Source organism: Adiantum capillus-veneris, chromosome 15 (genome assembly GCF_014529385.1).
Source record: "Adiantum capillus-veneris isolate H3 chromosome 15, ASM1452938v2, whole genome shotgun sequence".
Taxonomy (NCBI): domain Eukaryota; kingdom Viridiplantae; phylum Streptophyta; class Polypodiopsida; order Polypodiales; family Pteridaceae; genus Adiantum; species Adiantum capillus-veneris.
The window spans coordinates 149,536,488-149,550,631 of NC_140945.1; positions in this window are offsets into that span (position 1 = coordinate 149,536,488).

The following is a 14,144-nucleotide window of genomic DNA, read 5'->3' on the forward strand; positions in this document are numbered from 1 at the left end:
AAAACTCTATGTTTTGCAGAAGCACACAATAAGCACACAATTCAAAAAATTGGATGGTTGCCATGCAATCAGAATATGATGCACTTAAAAAAAATGACACATGGACTTTATGTGATTTGCCTCCTGGAAAAAAGGCCATTGGTATGAAGTGGGTTTACAAGTTGAAACGCAAGCCGGATGGTGAGATTGATCGCTATAAGGTTCGACATGTTTGCAAAGGGTTATGCACAAAAAAAAGGCATAGATTGTGAAGAGACTTTTTTTCCCACTTGTCGTATGACTACTGTGTGTTTTCTATGTGCATTGGCAGCTCATTTTGGTTGGGATGTACATCAGTCAGACATTGTTACTACTTTCTTGAATGGTGATATATTTGAGGAAGTTTATGTAATGTAGGCTCGCGATTTTGTCAAGAAAGGACAAGAGGATAAAGTGTGCAAATGTAACAAAGCTTTTTATGGGTTAAGGCAATTTGCTCGTGCCTAGTATGAGAAGACTAACACTCATTCTGTCAAACAAGGATTTTGTAACAGTCCAACAAAAAGCACATTGTATGTAAAGCATGGGGGTGATGTACTTCTCATTGTAATTATTTATGTAGATGATTTGCTGATCACTAGACCAAATGGGAGACATATTGCTGAATTTAAGGCTGATTTGAATGCTACTTTCAATATGAAAGATTTGGGGCTGTTGCATCATTAATTGGGTATACAATTTAAGCAGTGTAATGGTGGTATTTCCTTGTGGTCAGAAAAGTTACATAGAGACATTGCTATGTCAGTTTGTTCTTGAGGATTGAAAACCTATTGCCACTCCCATGGAAATAGGTTTGAAACTGAGTCTTCATGATGCTGTTGATCCAGCAGATGTCACTCTTTACCAAACTGCTGTTAGAGTCCTCATTTATGTATGCAATACAAGGCCGGATATTTAGTTTGTAGTCTCACAGGTCAGCAGATTTATGCATAGCCCATGTGTAAGCATTGGCAGGCACTTTACATCTTGGCTTCTTTTATCCAAAGGGGGGATAATTGCCGCCAGACTTACATGCTGTTTTGGACTAAGATTGGGCTGGTTGTTTGGACACATGAGTGTCCACAAGTGGTTTTTGTCTCATGCTTGGCATCTCATGCATATCATGGTTGAGAAAGAAGCAACTTACTTTGGCCACTTCTAGTTGTGAGGGTGAGTACAGGGAAGTCTTCATAGCTACAGTTGAAGTGTGTATGGCTCAGACACCTTATGGATAATTTGGGTATTGGATAGGAGGGTGAGTACAGGGAAGTCTTCATAGCTACAGTTGAGTGTGTATGGCTCAGACGCCTTATGGATAATTTGGGTATTGGATAGGACATTGTCGGCACTATCTACACTGACAGTCAGAGCGCATTGGCAATTTCAAGGAACCCAATTTTTCATGCTCGCACAAAGCACATTGAGGTGCATTACCACTATGTCAGGGAGAGGCTCTCAGCAGGAGAGATCAACTTGGCTTATGTGCCAACACAAGACAACCTTGCATATCTTTTCACGAAGGCATTGTCTCGTGAGAAGTTTGAAGCTTTCTACAAATCTTTGGGCTTACTCCCCTTTGTGGACTATCATGTCCTCAGGGCATGGAACTTCCTTATACTCTATGTGCCAGCTCCCATTCACCGCATCACACCAGAGGGGATTTATTACCATATACGTGTGGTAATGATGTGTGTGAACACACTTAGGACTGTCGGGGCATTTTTTCCCTCTTTAGGCGGTTTTTTCCCCCGTGCATTTTATATATGCCCATCATTCTAGGGCTATCTATGTTTCCATTGCACACTAAGTAAAACACTCTATTGTGTGCCTTGAGATTCCTTCATCTTCTCCAGTTGTGTGTGTTTTCCTACAACCCTAATACCAACAAATTTATGTGACAAGGTGATATAGTATGTTGTAGGAGTGACCTTTATGCATTGGTATGAGGTCAAAAATATTCAACTTAAATCTATTCGTAGTTTGTAAGTGGTCAGGATTTGTTATGGGAAATGGAAATGCCTCTTCAGGGGGGGAAGTAATAAACATTATGTACGTGCATATTCAGTTTGTAAGGTGCATGCATGAAAAAAAAGGACCAATTTTATATATTTTGTGGTGTTCTTTGAGCTATGTACGGGAATATTCAATCGTAAGGCACATGAATGAACAAGAAAAGACCAAGTTTTCTATATCTCCATGGTGTTCTCTAAGTTTTTTCATTTCAGCCTTTGTTCACTGCCCTGAGTATTCTGCGCAGTAGCTTGCATCTTTAGCTTTAGTGAATAATTGTTCCCTTTCTTAACCATGTAAAGGGGAAGTTTATTGTACCTTAGGATCATTTCCAATAAGGTCAATTGGGAAATGGGAGTAATTGGGGCTAATGGAGCCTAAATTTTATGAATTCTTGAGAGAATTTACCGATTGGGTGGGTGAAGAAGAGGAAAGGGAAGAATACAATAAGGTGTTCTTGGATACATACTTTATTTTTCTTCTAAACAATTTGAGATTGAACATTACTTTGAAGATATATCAATTTAGGGCCATGCTTGTGCCTTTTAAGGTGTGCAATGCTCCACAATGCCTTTCCTTTCATTGTAGAAGTTATGTCATTTGATTTTTAAGGCGTCATAGAAGAAGAATAATTGCGTGAGTGATTCAAGAGAGTAGCCACAAATAGCCACTTATGGAACTAGGTTTCAAAGAATAAGGTGGGAAACTTTCTTGAAGCAGAAAAATGTAGAGATCATGTAGGGATTCAGAGGATGGCATCCCTGAAGTAACAATTGTCATAGGCTTGCCACCAATAGTTGAGGGAATAGAGTCAGAGAAATCCAGCCACACAAGGGGGAACTGCATTAAGAGAGAGGGGAGAGTACTTCACCTAAGCCAAAATAGTAGGGAGGAAATCCACAAGTTCTTGAAAGGGTGATCCACCAATTGGTTGGGATCCAAGCAGTCCAATTCTTGAGGACAAAAAGACAATTTCAATTCCAACCACTTCCACTACCATTACCACCACTAAAATTTTACCCATTAGGAGGTCCATTACCTCCTCAAGCACCACCAAAACCTAAAGTAGGGGCATCAAATTCAATGGAAAGGGATTCTAGGATGCTGCCAGTCATGTGGGACAATTTAAAACCAGGCGGTATGCAAGTGGGTATGATGTGTTGTACAATGGTGCTATCAAGAAGGAACACTTTGTAGCAACACTACAAAGAAAAACCATGACATGGTTTATGTAATATGAAATAAAAACTTTTCTTGATCATGATAAACCAAAAAATCAAATTTTGGTAGATTTAGGACAAAAAAGACACCTAAAGATGTACTGAAGAAGATTAAATAAAAAGAACTGTTGGTAAAAGATTATGCCAAGATTTTTAGATGCAAGCAAACCAAAGGCCATCCTGGGAGCAATTGGGTGACTACTTTTGTGGGGACTGATGAAGCAGCTAGAAAGTATTGTTGTGAGATATGCACCTCTCCTCCAACAATAGGATTTTGGTAATCTGATGGATATAGCAATGAGAGTTGAAAGAAGACATGGTACAAGTGAGCAAAAAAATCAAGAAGAAGAAATCCAAGGAGGATTCAAAGTTTGAAGATGATGAAGAAGATTCAGATACTGAATCAGATGAGGGATCGAGCACTAATGCAAATGAGGAGGATACATGGAGTGCAAAGAAGAAGAAAAAAATAAAGAAACCAGGCCAAAGAAACTAAAAGTCAAGGGAAAGAAAAAAAGCAAGAAATAAAAATCTAAAGATACTTCTAGCATTAACAAATTAGTTTTGGAGAAGTTGAAGGAGACCCATCACCATTTGCAAATTCCTTTGAACCACCACCAAACATTCTAGCCGAGATGGATTCATGAGAAAATGTGGTGGCACCACAACCCTTCAGGACCAAGTTTTAGAACATAGGTCCACCAAGGACATTTTAGCAAGAAAATTGGAAAAATATGGAGAGATATCCACAACAAAATAACCCACTTCATCTATGTACCTGTTGTGGATATTTGGAACACAAGCAGGGACTTGCATCTAATTGTGGTGCAAGCATAGGAATGAAAGAGAAATCCCAATTTTGAATTTCACATCCACAAATGGAGGTGCTAGTTTCTCCAATGATGGAAGGATGAAGGAACCTGCTGAATTGAATGCAATTTTGTTAGAGGAAACTTCCCATGATAATGATGATAAGAAGACAGATTCTAAGGAGAACAATGTGAATTGGTATTCTAATATTGAACAAACATAGTTGAAATAAGTAGGTGATGACACACTACATTTTTTTAGTGTGATTGTGCTAAGAGTATTGAGATTGAAGAAGTCTTGGAGAAACCTTTGGAGGTGGAAAGCCTAGCAATTACCAAGTCATTAGGAAAATTTAAAGGAAAACAAGTGAATCAAGAAAATAATACTAAAGGGCATGTGGATTAAGAATCTTGTAGCAAATTGCCATGGTGGACATTTGTAGCATAGCTATCTGGTACTAACATAATCTAGCAATACTCAGGGAAGCGACTCGGATGGGGCATGAAGACTGTTTGATGGTGTCAACCTCAAGAAGTGAACCTACATAACAAAACCAGCTCTTGCACTAGAAAATCTATGACTCTAAGATCTGGCAAATTTCTTATTCCTATGTCATCGCTCTCGGTCGTCACACCATTTTGGCACCCAAACAAAGTCCAAATGCACCCAAACAAAGTCCAAATGCACCAAAATTTTAGGAGGAGGTCTAAGACACCTAGGGCACTATCCTACCAAGTTTGGTTGCAAACCAACAAGGTACAAAAATCACGATCCTCAATGATCAAGGGCTTAAAAATTGCAATAAAACATACCATATAGGTCACCCTATGATCTAGGAATGCTCTCCTATGGTCAAAACATAAAAAATCAACATTAACGCACTCAAAACAGCCAATTTAGCTTGCTAAAATGTAGTCACAAACCATATTAGAATTGACAATGATTACACTTAAATTAAAGAGTAGTAGACAAGGAACTCAATGAAAGTATTGAAATTGAAATTGGATTACCAAAGCTCAAGATAAATTGATTACAAAGCATGTGAGAGTAGCCACTCTCAGTCGTACACTTCAAAAATCATAAAACCTTTTTGATAATGATAATGTGTCCTTTCCCACTTACAAAAAATGAGCTATATACCTAGGGATTTCTTGGACAATGGCTGACTTTACAAGGCTCTGAATCCAAATAAGACTTTATAACTTGGATTTTACATAAACTGGCTCAGAGATCATCGGGCTAAACTTAAAGACTCTCATATAATTACAAAGATTTTTCAAAAAAATAATGGTGTGCAATACTTTCTTCCTCCATAGGAGAGCCTCTTGTTTCATGAGTGGTAGTGGAATCATGTCATGGCCAAAAGTCTGTACTATGTCATCTGGCTTGACTATAAAGAAGACATTGATTCCAATACCTTTAGTTTGTATTGCATGTATTCCCAATGAGAGGGATCTTTCACTTTAGAGACCCACTTCTTGATTTCATCTCTAACATCCAGTGTATCATATGTGGATTCAAAATCATGGAGCCCTCCCTTAGTAGACGTGCTTGTTAGATCTACTGGGGGTAGGTCTATCCTTGTGTGCTCTACCTCTGTTGTAGGTGGTGATGACTGAGCTAGCACAATTGCTTGGGTTGGATGAAATTGATTGCTATATCTCTGTTTTGTAGCTCCAAAATAGATTCTACCTTTTGAGCTACTAACTTTTCATGTGCCTTTGTCAATTGCTACTTTAGATGCATGATTTTTTGATCTTTTTGGACTTGGACAACCCTATGTCCTCTTGTCAAGATCTGTCTATCATATTTTTCTTCTGTGAGCTCCTCTTTAAGTGCTTTCAAATCTTCTAAAACTGCCGTTAGAGTCGATGAGGTCGAAGCTGGGTAGGTGTGTCTTGCATTGCTAAGAGCTGGGTTAGTGTGTTTTTGACCACACCATATGATTCCCCAAACTTTGTGTTCCTTTTCTGTTCCACTTCCAGCTTTTCTTCAAGGATCGACCTCTCTACCTATATTTGGCTATTTGCTTCAATGTGCTCTTGCAAGATCATATAGAGATTCACTGCTTCTAGGATTATACCCGTGAAATCTGGTGTAGTATGAGGGTTTTGGGGGACTCTAGTAGGCTAAAACCCAGCGTGTGTGCTCTAGGTCAAAATTCGTGTGTGTGTGTGAAAGTGTCTAACTATAAGTGAGACTTGATTTTGCCCATTTACCTATATATGCTTGGCTTGTCCCAAGTGCACTGTGCATACTTACCTCACTTGCCGCCAGTTTTGATGTCATACCACGTGCGGCTCAGACGGCTTGTCAATTAGACACCTCATTGTTAATTGGTCATGATTTTGCATTTCTGGTCCGTTGTAAGTTGGCCCAAATTTTGACATGTGCTAAATCCTTCCATATTGGATATGCTCAAAGCTCTTGCTTTGTAGATTCGGTGCTTGCTTTTAAAACTTGAATCCCAATTTCTTGGCTCTGTTTATTTATTTTTGAATATTATTAGGTTTAAAAAAATTTGAAAATTATAATTAATTGGTCAAAAATTTTACCAATTCCTCTTGCTCATATGTACATACTCTCACTCTAGGCATCTTGTCTGTTGAAATTTGTCAATATGGCTCAATAGTATGCATGATAAGAGCAAAATTTTGCTAAAAGTTGATAAAAAGAAAAAAATTAAGCATCAAAACACACTGTATACAATTTACACATTCTCTCATCATCTTGCGGCTTAATATCTTGAACCATGCTACTTCAGCTACAATTACTCCCCCCTTCCCATTTTGTGTCACCTTGGATGAAGGTTTCTGAGATGTGCATGGGTGCAAATAACTTGTCTATGCAAGGCCATGAAATGTGGTCCTATCATGCTTATGGAAGAGATGTATTGGGTAACATGATGCTGTGTAAGATGTGGATATTGAACCAATTTTTCAGTGATTTTTGTTGGCAAGGTTTCATCTATGCTACATTTTCTAAACAAAATTCTTTGAAGATTGATCGCTCATTCTTTGATTGTTTGTGTGGTGAGTACAATGGGATGGTTGTTGTAATGGAATTGATATTTTATTATTTATTGCAGCTGGCAGGTGGAAAAGTCTTAACCAATCTAGGCCTATGCAAACGGATATACATTTTATTATTCAAGTGCTCTTTTATGAGCTCTGGCCATTTATGATCGGTTGACCAGTTTGTACTCACTTTGACCATTCAAGAAATCTATAAAGTAAATACATGCAAGAGGGAAATGGTCACTCTTGCATAGGGGGAGATTGCACCCAGTGTTTGCATTGTTTTTCTCTCCTCTCCTCTCTTCTCTCATGCCATGCCGGTGTAGCATTCCACTCTAGGAGGTGCACCTGCACGTGGCCTCTCACTCTTTCTCGCTCTTTATCTCTCTATGTTTGCGTATGATGTTGATTATGTGTTGTGGGGTTTTCCAGGTAAGAAAATTGTGTGTTTCATGGATTGCAATGTGTTGCTTTTTGATATTTCACAAGGACACCGCACCTCCATTTGTAGCAGTGGTATCAGAGCCAATGAAAATTCTAATTGTCATAAGATTAAGTTGATTAAGAATTTAACTAAGATAAATTAGCATATATCAAAGAAGAGGGGCAAAAGAGAGCTCTTAGTGCTGACAGAAAGAGAGGTTAGGACCGCACTCTAGCATGAGATTTTAGGCAGCATGAGTAACGAGTTTTCGTCTCATGGTAACAACGAGGCTAGTTGCAAGAAAATGCTATGAAATTTACGCATTGAACCATAATCAGACTTAGAGTATAAAACAAACGCCACTCTTCATATACAAGCCCATGGTATCCCGCGTTGGCAACGGCAACTAGAGGCGACATCTTATGAACCTATAACGTGCCATGTCAGCATGTTGGATGTTACAATCGAGCATGACATAGACCGTTTTCCATGAGAGCACCCTTGTGGTGACCTTTTTGTGGGTGCAGAAGCACTGACCGTGCCATGGGCTTACAGGCTAGCATGTTGTCATGCAAATTTTGGGCCAAACACACAAACACACACGGTCCAACAACCAGTAAAACCCCTTGAACACAGGCTTTCTCATGCTTGACAACACCTAGTCTCTCTCTTTCTCTCTGCTACAACCACCGATGACCTTATAGTCGTAGTTCTCTCTCTCTCTCTCTCTCTCTCTCTCTCTCTCTCTCTCTCTCTCTCTCTCTCTCTCTCTCTCTCTCTCTCTCTCTCTCTCTCTCTCTCTCTCTCTCTGTGCATGCCAGAGCAGCGCGCAAAATAGCCGCCAATTCACTACTGTTTTTCCAACTGCCTGTTGCTGTGCAGCCACACAACATCTCAATCGTCTGAAGACGCCTTCAGTGGGGTGCTCATGCAGCCTACCATACAACAGACGCCCTATCTATCTCTCTCTCTCTATGAGTTTGATCTCTTTCTAACAACCCTCTCTCTCAAAAACCAGAGATGCTCATCTTTCTGGAGCTACCATCCCATTCTCACTCTCTCTCAAATCAATTGACTCTCTCTCATAGAATTACATGTAGAGAGGGACTTCCCTCCCCTAATGTTTTTTGCCTACTTGGCTCTCACTCTTGCTTCCTACTTCTCATATGTCAGCTAGGTATCTTAACATGGTGAGTGTGACTGTCTTCACGCATCGAGATACATTTGGAGAGATTCACAAATGAAAGTCTGTTTTAATCATAAAATTGATTGCAAAACGTTGGTGAGGTTATCCCTACATTAGGCCCCTCCACACCTGTGCAATAGTCTACTGCAGAGCTAATTGAAACTCCATAAGATCTCTTCCAATCTCTCTCTCTCTCTCTCTCTCTCTCTCTCTCTCTCTCTCTCTCTCTCTCTCACAGTGGAACTACTGCACTCGCTCATCTAACAAGCAAGAGAACCTCTCTCAATCTATCTTGCCCTATGTCTCCCCAAGGATGATTACTTATAGTGGCGGGCATTGACAAAGCTCTGGCGACCGATGCAATACATCCTTGGACAGCGCTCGACTTCAGCCATTCTCATATTGATGTTCATTTTATCTTTTATTTTACTTCATTTTATTTTGTACCTAGACATTGTATTAGATCCATAACGATTGCATGAGTTTGATCCCATACCCCTTTTAAAGATGGTTCATATAACATTTCATTCATTTCTCGCTCTCCCCCTCATCTAGTGCATCTACAAAAGCGGACATTGAGGAAGCTCTTCGGAGAACACTGCAATACTTTCTGAGATGACACCCAATGCATAGCATCCTCGGCCATTGAAGTTGATTCTAATGACGATTTTTTTCAGTCTTTTATTGTACTTCATTTTATTTTGTACCTAGACATTGTATTAGGATCCATAAGGATTGTATGGCATGGTCTCATAGGCTTTTTGCAAACGGTTAATATATTAAAAAAATAATGGTGTCCTTCATGAGAATATGTGCTTGTATTTTTGATCATCAACTCCGGTGTCCTATTGTGGACTCTTCTAGGCATAGTAGGATAAAAAAATAAAAAAATAAAAAATCATCGCCTTTTTGTCTAAATGTAGGCTCCATGACTATCATTGGCCAATTAGAAAATTGACGACCACAGTAAACTTAGAGATGATGATCACGATCCAAGACCTTGTAATCACCATATGGTTGATGAAGTCAGATACTCCTCGGCTGCAAGGTATCCATGGGGTTGCTCAATCATAAACATTGGGACGATTGGGCTCATTGACACAACACGATATTGAATTGTATCAAACCATTATTATAAGTTTGGCTAGGCAATGATAATCTCCTCATTTTATTGTTTTTTGGATAATGTATTTGTTACTAGTGTCTCTTCTTTCCACAGATAGTAAAAAATGATAGATTTAAAATTTTGCACGCCTTGGGCCAAAATAAGGCAAAGAATCCTTCCACACTGCTGATAGGTTATTTTCTTTTTATCTCCTATACATAGTCCAAATTATCTAAATATTTACAATTTGTAAACCTTAAAGAGAGGAGACCTTTGTAGCTTCAACCAAGTGACATACCTCGCGCCACTTGCCCAAAACCATCCCAGTTTATTGTTTGATTTCGATCGAGGCAGCTAGTGAGTGATCTTGGTGTTGTAATTTTGATATTCTTCTTAAGCTTAGTCTTAGCTCAAACTATGGTTATGACTAGGCAGAACCCTACCATTTGGAGTGAGTGAAACTTGTTAATGAATCTCTACCTTGCATCTCAATTCTAATCATCAACTTAACCTACCTTTGTTTCACAAATGGGCCTTGTTTTCTTTCAGTTGTCACACATATATTGGACTTTATCCACAATTTTATGTTACAAATTTTTTTAGTCATTGGGATATATTCATGCTGTATTCATTGTTTTACAGACATTTGTTGTTGCCAAATATCTAAATTGTTGAATAATTTTATTTTATTTTATCTTTTTAACTAGAAGTACGATTGATTATTGCAAAATCTCTCCTCACACTACAATATTGAAATTCCGTGTGCTTTTCTTGTGGAACTTTGAAACTCTCACCTGGCACATGGGCTATGTAGTCTAACAAGGCATAAAAAATTCTCTCTTTAGTTACGTAGAAGGGTGCAGGGATGATTTTTGCATATACTCTACTTATGCGGCCGTACATTTCACTCCTCCACTCATTCTTAGCACTTTTTTGTACCGTTGACCTTTTGATTTCAAGTATGTATTGAGAAACAAATGATGGTATAGCAAATGGTGTTTACAAGAACATGATTTCAAGTATTATGAGAGTGAAATTGCTAAATACATGAGTTAAAATACTACTATAGCCTCACGCTCGCCACAGAAACATGTACGCACATATTCAGATGCACAATGTCCTTCAGGTATGTACATCATATACATCATTCCTTTTTCATATTTCATTTCTCTACATTGTGTTCTAAGCTAAATACTCAAACAACACATTAGGAATAATATGGACTCTCCATGGGCCTTGTAAGAATCCCTAATTTCAAGGAAGCCTGCCAAGATTAAGGGGGACAAATGCTTTGAACGGGGCTATTTTGGTAAAGTCTCCTCCACCTTTGACCCCTAAAAAGGTAGGGGGAAGGGGGGGGGGGGGGGGGGGGGGAAGGGTAAACCATTTGAAAAGTAGGGGGGGAGGGGGGAGAATGCTATCTTCTCTCTCTAGCTTTTTGGCCAATTTGTAAGTGGCCTCTTAACTCTCCCATGCCACCTAATCAAATCCGTGGGTCAAAGAGGTAAAAAAAGTGACTTTTTTCAAAAACTTTCAAATAAACTCTATTTCCCCCTAAAAAGTGGCCCCAACATATATACATATAAACAAAAATATTTTTAAGCTAATTACTCATAATTCAACATTTTTTGACTCCCTCCAAAACTTTTAAGAAATTCCTCCCAAAATTGACCACCCTCCCTCCTAATCTAAGCTCCTCTCCTACACCCATCCCCCTTGCACCTGCACCTGCACCTGCTGCTGCACCTACACACCCATCTCCTTTCCATCTCTCCATCCTTCAAGCTCCATCTCTCCATCCTACAATGCCTCTTGATGACGTGACCAATGTCCCAAAAATCTCTTCACGTGGTAGGTATCCAGGGCTTTTCCTGCGCCTACCTCAAGAGTATGTTCCGGCAAAGAAGACATGCTTGGGTACATTACCTTCAGCCAAGAACGCCACGCTCAAGGGAGGAAGAATGTGGATCTCTGGACAGAGGGATGCTTGTACCCAAAGTATCCTTCTCTCAATGTCCATCCCCTTTTACAAACCTTCCATCACTGTTGCAATATGTTGGAAATGGAGAGCAAGGTTTATTGGGCTACTGCAAGAGACTCAACAGACACGAGATTGCTCGGTCCGAGATCTACTTGCGTCATTGGCAGTTGTTGCTGAATGGGAGTTTCCACAATCTTCAAGATCAGATGCAAAAAGCTACTAGTGCGCTCGAGGAGGCAAAGAGCACCATCGCAACCAAGGAAAATGAAATTAAAAAGCTTGAGGATACTCTCTCACACATGAAGAGTACTGCCATGGGAGGTAGGGTGAGGAATGGGAGTTGTCCGAAGTTCAGACTCTTGCACCACGTGGTGGGGCAAGAAAACAAAGGGTGACAGCTATGAGGTAAGATGTTCTGCCCCTCATGTTGTTTAAGTCTAGCACCGCTCATCATTGTTGTTTTGGGTAGTAGGAACTTCGTCCAAGAAATGTGCGGCAGCAAGAATGCATTAGCTCGGGCATCTTTACTTTGTTCTTGTTTCAACAAAGAGGATTTTATTGGGATGCTTTATGCTCCAGAGGCATAACACTTGAAAGACACAATCACTAAAACAGTTCTTAGTGCGTTTTCTAATATTGTCACTGACCTAGATGTTCAGGATATTTGTGATGCTGTTTGGATTAGTGCGAAGGGCTATCAAGCAATACATAAAGTGTTAAAAGATGCGTTAAGAAGTCGAGGAGTCGCGGAAAACCTATTCCCACTTCCTCACAGAGTGGCGATTGCCAAGAGGGTGTCAAATGAAGATGTTGTTCACCGATTAGGGAACTACTTGTATATTGAGGACACGATGCCTCTTCAGCCGTTCCGTAGCAAATCGCAAGGAAGGAAGGGCCGTGAGAAGGGAAGCGGTGCTGTTTCTAACAGTGTGTTGCGGACTGAAGGCTTTGTTTACACCAAATTCAACAATATCTTTGTGGACTTGATACGATTGCAACAGCCCATGGTTGTTTTCTACAATTTGAGTGATGCAGGTTAGTTTAGGGTTGCCTACATGCTCTATGATGTGTCATAACATGCATTCTGAGGCTTTATATTGTTGGTAGTTCTTGAAGGCAAGCTTGTGTTTGTGCTGAAGTTGGATGAGTGTGTAATTGTAAAAGGGATAAAGTTGGAGAGAATGAGCATCACGCTTATGAATGAAGTCCTAGCTTATGCCAAGCAATCTTGCAGTTCGAGTGAAGCGACAAAGCCCTCTTTTAGTGTGCAATCAGAGAAGGATATATGGTGGCTTGGTGCAATTGAAGTTCCGAAAGAGGCACATCAAGTCCTTGCATGGACTTTTAGTAGAATCCCATGGGTCACAGAGGTCATTAAAGCTCAAATAAACGGTGAGAAGCTCATGGTTCCAAGGTGTGGGGAGTTTGATGTTGAATGACATTTAGGTGGTGATCTAAAGACCATAAAGTGCATGCTTGGATGCAAACAAGGTGCAAATTATTTACTTCCCTGCCCATTCTATGTGAAAGGGCACAAGACAAGTCGAGCAACTCAAGTGGAAGGTCAGGACAAAGATAATGATGATCATAATAGTCATCAAACCTTTTTTGTATTTACGGACTTCCAAGATTGGGAAGAAATTGAATATAAGTGTCTTTTGATTGTATACTCCACTCTTTGTGCATCGTATTGCTTTAATTGTGTACCATGCGATGTAGCAGTGGTCCATGTTTTGTTTACCTTCTTTTGTATGTATGTAGCTTAAAGCTTGGCATTGGGAAAACTTGCCTACGTTAAGCACCTTGGCTAACTCAAGCATGCAGTTCTTGATAAATCCAAGCTATGTGAAGCACTGATGCAACCCAAATATCCTGAATGCATGGTAAAAGTTTCTGGAAAGCCTTTGAAAGGGCTTGGAATTCCCCCAAAATGGCTGCCACAAGGGCATGCATTAGGTGCTTCCAAAGGTAGATGAAGAGACCAAATGCGCGCCCTTGTGGTAGCCATTCTTAGGGCATTCCAAGCCCTTTCCAAGGATTTCCAGAAACTTTTACCATGCATTCAAGATATTTCCTTTGCTTCAATGCTTCATATAACCTGGATGCATCAGGAAGTGCATGCCCCACTAAGTCAATGTAGCATAGATTTTTTGAAGCATACATGTAATTAGTTTTGGTTTTGCAAATGTAATTTATGTGGGCTTATACATCAGCTTGGTTATGAAAGGATCTATGGTTGGAGTGAATGTTGGTTAGCCATTTTGTCTTAATTCATGGGGAAAGGTATTGATAAGCCTTTATAAGGGCTTGAGATGCTCCAAAATGGGCTACCACAAGGGCGCGCATTTGCCCCTTCCTTATGCTTATGGAAGA